Here is a 5,738-nt window from a genome sequence, read left to right as displayed (position 1 = left end):
AGTAACTTTTCCTCCACGTGTAGTTGCGCCCTGAACAGTATGCAGTAAACGAGGCACAAGCGCAAAAGAGCCAAAGAGCAGGAAAGCGGCAGACGAGCACACGCCCCAATCCGAATCCTGGTCAGGAGTTTCAGGAGTTTTCTTTGCGGGCTTGCCATTGCCTTTCCCTTTTGCCATCCGCACGCAGCGCACACGAAAATGATTTAATGGCCGTAATGTTAGTTGAATGGTTAATTCACTTACGTTTATGGGCACCGAACCCAGAAACGCAGGACCCAAAACCCGAGCTCCGGACACGGAAACGGACATGAATACGTCGGGGTGGTGGAGGCAGCTCTCCCGGGAGCCATTGCCGCAACATATGCATGTGTAATTATTGTTTAGATTTTATGTTGCCACCACCGCGAAGTTGAGTCGGCGTCTTTAATGTGTTTATAACGAATGAGTAATGTGGCCCTTTTTGGGCTCGCATCATTTGAGAGTAGCTCTTGTTTTTTAATTAGACACGAAAGCCTCGGGCTGCTGATGCTCCACCCCTGGGCGGGAATTTGAAGAGTGTCATCAATCTCCTGGCACGGGAATATTCGAGATCCGAGAGGTCCTGGCCACGCCCTAGGCGCTTCATTTATTATTCGAGGTCGTCCCTCATAGTTTTCGCCGGCACATTTCTTATGCGCGTATGTGTCTCTGACGTGGCAATAAAAACTTTTTCATTAAGTCGAGAAGAAAGCCAACATTTTCGCCTGTACGGATGGCAATTCTCAATGCCACACCACATCCGGTGGGATGAGGGATTGGGAGAAAAGAATAGCCTCCGGCAGCTGCCCACAAATTCCGGAGCGTAGTTTATGAAAAACATTTCACGTCAATGTCAGTCAACAAAAGTGACAATTGGCAATGCATACATCACTCGTATCCCGCTCCCCCAAATATATATATCTGTCTGTATCTGGCGGATACTGGACTGGTGGTGTTGATGTGACAAACGCTACGTGCATGACAAATCAACTTCCAATACGGACAGATTACGACTATGCGCAATCGCTTCAGATTTGCGGTCTATCTGTGTTTCTGTGTGCGAAAAGTATTAATATTTTGGGGCGTACTTCTTTTACTCTGTCTATTTGATAATAATTAATACGTATACGAGTCATTTTAGTGCACTCCTTTACATTTATTTCTCTATTTTTTATGCCTCATAGGGGGTAAATCAATTACTTGTCCTACAGGTTTTAAGCGTTAAATAAATATGGTTCATATTCTACCCGATATTTGTCCTGCATTCATTACAATCTGTTTTATATGTAAATCCGTGTTGTGTCCCTGTGAATGCCTTTTCCCACACACATATGTAGGCTGAATATCGGTTAAATAATTCTGTGCTCACGTTGGCATATTGCAAATTCAATAAGACTTTTATTAGGCACAATTTACATGCCTTGCCATATTTTTGCCATTTTTTTTATTGAATTTTAAACAGCTGCCGGGCCGAGTGACACCAGAGAGTATGAAAACTGACGGCTGTTGACGAAAATGGTTTTGTGTCAGCTGTGTGAAATGGCGGCAATAATATAAGTACGAATGCTTAAACGTGGCCCGCCAAAATTGAGAAATAATGCAAATATTGCGAGCAATAAAGTTGCCTAAATGCGCACTGAAAACGATTCAATAGGAGACAGAGTTGGTTTTTTTCGAAGAGATTTTGGGAAATTTTCTAATTGACATGCCACAAAGCCAGCAATCATTGGGGCGCATTTTGGGAACTTTGCACCGCCGGATCCGGATGTGCACAATTAGCATATGGACGAGGGGCATTTGGCGGGGGCGACGCTTCCGCTTTTGGCGCCGCTTCAAATTAATTACGCCAATGCACACGAACAAGAACTGAGACAACAAATGCAGCACATGTGTCACTTTTTCCATTGAGCCCGGTTCGAGCACACAAACGGAGGCAAAAGTTTGCTGAAACTGTGGAATCTTGCCCGATGTTCTGGCATTTGCAACATCCGCTGCAGACTTGGGGCAACATCAGCTTAAATAAGGACATTATTTATAGACAAATAACAATGGACCCTATAAGATATTTAAAGTCTTATACGCAATCTAAATATGTATATGCTTTTTGTTGCCTTTAGAAGTAAGTAACCAATTATTCTGTTAAAACCTAATTCCTAAAATGCAACGAACCAATTTTAAATATTCGTGAAGCGGTTATTCTGTTCAGCTCTTTATTATGTGAAATTCAATGCATGCTAATATATAGCTAATTAGTATAAATGTAGTACCATCGCTAAGAGCCAATCAGTTTTGAATGTTTTGCAGTTACTACAACTAGGCCTTGCTAGAGGCAACGAAAAGTGCTTCAAAAATGCAAAATGCATCTTATCGAACCAAATTGAACCAGCAGCCCGGTAAACCCTAAGGTCTTAGCCAGTAAAGTGTAATTATTTGCTGTTCAACAAGTCTGTCGGGAGTCAATAAGCTGCCAAGTCGAAAGTAAAAGGTACGGAATTAAGCAAACACATTGCGAGCAGCCAATTAATACTAAAATAATGTTACTATCTGACCAACAGTCAACAGATGCAGTGGCGTAGATATTCGTATATATAATGAAAATGTCGGATAAAATACGCATTCCTTGGGGCAGAGCACATAATTCAGGAATTAATTAATCAAGTTGATATGTGGCCCTCTGTGTGCCTAAGTGGAAAAAGCAATAAGCCAAGAAACCATGGTATTTAGCAATAAAACAAATATGCAATCTATATCAGCAAACAGTGTTTGAGGCGGCGGAGAAGGAGGTCAGATTTCAACTGAATCGGTTGCATTAAATGAATCAGCATGGAGCCACTGTGTGGCATACTTCATCGCCAGTTCCCCTGCCCCGTTAATGAGTCACTGATGCGCACACTGGATAAAGACCAAAACCAGGGATTCGGATCGGGAGTCGCAAATCGGGGGCATCGGAGAAGGCGCCGGGGTAATCGCAGGGAGCAACTCCTAGATGAAAACGGAGAAAGCCGCACAACAGCTATACATATGCAATAAATTGCTCCATGGCACGTTGCATGTTTTCATTTTAATTGGTTTTTCTTGTACAAGTCAATGGCTGATGCAAGGGATGAGCTCCATCCTGAGGGCTGGCATTGATATCCGATACCAAGTGCAAATGGCTGTAGCCATGATACGAGCTTGGGGTAGATCTACACTGAAAATATATAGCAGTTTGGGGAAGTAAAAAAAAAGGGGTTGAGAGGAATAAAGTTGGTAAGATAAAGGCAAATAACAATAAGTATTGCTTTATGTTTATGACATACCCTCAGAGCTTAGCATTTTATATTTTACCTAATCATAAACATTTTTTATAGTGCAAGTGCCAGTCAGAAGCTTTTCGATTAGGCAATTAATTGATGGAAATGCGGACTATATGTGTGCATCGCAAAGCGTTTAAAGCTGCAAATTTCGAGCCACCGAAAGTTAAGTCCAAATCGTGAACTAATTGATGAAAGATATCCCAAAATACGAACTGGCAATTGCACTCGGCTCTGACATAAATCCTCAAAAATCAACGCACTGATTAACGGACGACAAATGCGTCGACTACGTGTTGCGAATGCGGATGAATGAGGTTGCGAATGGGGATGGGAATGCGAATGGGGATCGGGATGAGGACTGGGCCTGGGATGATGGAAAGCTGCCATCGGACCGAAGCGGTAGCACTAAATGAGAAATGAGATTTGGCCGGATCGAGGATGAACGGATGGCGGCCGCAAAACTAGCCAAAACTCTGTTTCGTTACAATCTGTGCGGTTGACCTTTGATTAGCAACAATAAAAGTGCTGATTGCCGGACTGATTGAACCACCTAGCATCCTGTGGGTCGAATTATGTAGATTTGATGAACACTCATTTCGGATTGAAAACGGACACCAGCAACAATATTTTGTGCAATCAAGGCGTTTGAAACTGGGCAATGGACTTAACCAGGGGCAATGCCGATGGCTATGGCCATGGCGCACCAATCTGGCCAGCAAACAGAGAACATAACCTGTGGGCGCAACGGCAGCTTGTTGTGCATTTTTGATGGCCCATAAAGCTGACTTTGTTCGGTTTAGTGGCCGTTGCTAGGCGAGTTGCTCTCCGACAGTTTTCCGGGTTTTATGTTTGATTTAACGGCAGTTCGAAGCTGTCGTTTCGTGTTTGCTTTCCATTTGGTTCCCGGTTGCCGGTCACTAGGGCAGTTCATCGGATACGACTCGTAGAAGGACCCCCAATCCCAATCCCAGTCCCAATTCGAATCCCAATCCCAGTCCGCAGTCCAATCGCCTGCACTCGCCCAGAAGTATGCAGCTTATTTTTCAAAGCAAACATTTTCCTACGTACTGGGAAAATAAAGATTTATGTAAAATTTGACGCGTAAAGTTGAACAAAAGCAAACCTTATTCCCAGCAGTTCTTCCTGGAAATTTTGTATATTTATTTACCTTCTTTCTTTGTTGCTGCCATGTGCCTTGTGTTCCCGAAAATATGCAAATTCATGCAGGATTTTTACAGCACTGCGTGGACCGCACATAAACTTTCCACTCATGTGCACATTTCTTGGAACCAGGGCCTTAGTCAAAAGCGAAATTTGATGACTTCCATCGAATCCGAAGGCGAGTGCCATAGATGGCCTGACATTTGTCAAAAGTCAAGGGCATAAAAGCGAAAGGATTTAACATTTACACAAATGCATGAACTTTCTCTCGTCCTTTGTGAAAATCACACTCAACATTTGCCTGTCTAAAAAAGGAAATTCTTTGGTGCAATGCATCAAGTGTTTGGTTAATGGGCCTACCAAAATCTGAAAATCGCACTGCAAAAAATGAATCAATTTTTTTTTTAATTTGCTCACGTTTTCTCCTTCAATTGGTTTACGTTTTTTTTCTTTCAATTGGCTTAAGTGGTTTGAATTATTTGCATGATGGCAATTTACGGAGCCAGGTACACATGGGAAATGATTTACTGTTCTGGCCCAGCCGCAGATTCCACGCGATTTTTAACGACTGTAGCAGAGATCGTCCCACAAGGTACTGGGCGTAATTAAGGAATGGGTGCAGGACTCCCCCAACCATGGTCAGTTGGATGGGAAAACGGCGCTTAGCCACCGCAGACGTTCATAAACAAAGGAGCAACTCTATCACACGCTTCGTCTGCGCGAGCTTCGCTCTTTTGATTCTATTTCTCGGATACGGATACGGGGTTTTTTGGTAATTTCCAGCTTATGCTGGCCTTCTTTTTCCATTTCATGGCCAACTGCGTTGCGGCATGCAAAACTCCACTACCGACTGCATAACGAGTACAAATACCAATGTCGATGAGAATGGGGAATGGAAATGGATATGCGAATAGAGATGGAGATGAAAGTGGAGCAGGGAATGTGGATGGAGCTGGAATAATCGAGGAGGGGCAAGCTGTGGGGCCATGGAGACGGAGAGTGGCCACCAATAATACTCGGAAAATGCTTTTTCGGTTTGATTTCGCTTTCCTCTCGTTGGCCATTCATGAGTTTTCATTTCATTTTCGCTTATTGCTTACATTTTGCATTTGCGTTGTTCTGTTGCCGGGTTTCCCATTTCTAATTTTGTATTTTCTATTTTCGGGGATGAGTTCGGGATGTGTGAGGATTTCTCTTTCACAACAAAATAGTTTTGGTTTTCCCGCCTGCACTTGGCCCCAATGGAGATAAGTGGTGGGAAGT

Source organism: Drosophila sechellia, chromosome 3R, assembly GCF_004382195.2.
Source record: "Drosophila sechellia strain sech25 chromosome 3R, ASM438219v1, whole genome shotgun sequence".
Taxonomy (NCBI): domain Eukaryota; kingdom Metazoa; phylum Arthropoda; class Insecta; order Diptera; family Drosophilidae; genus Drosophila; species Drosophila sechellia.
This window is presented reverse-complemented; position numbering follows the sequence as displayed.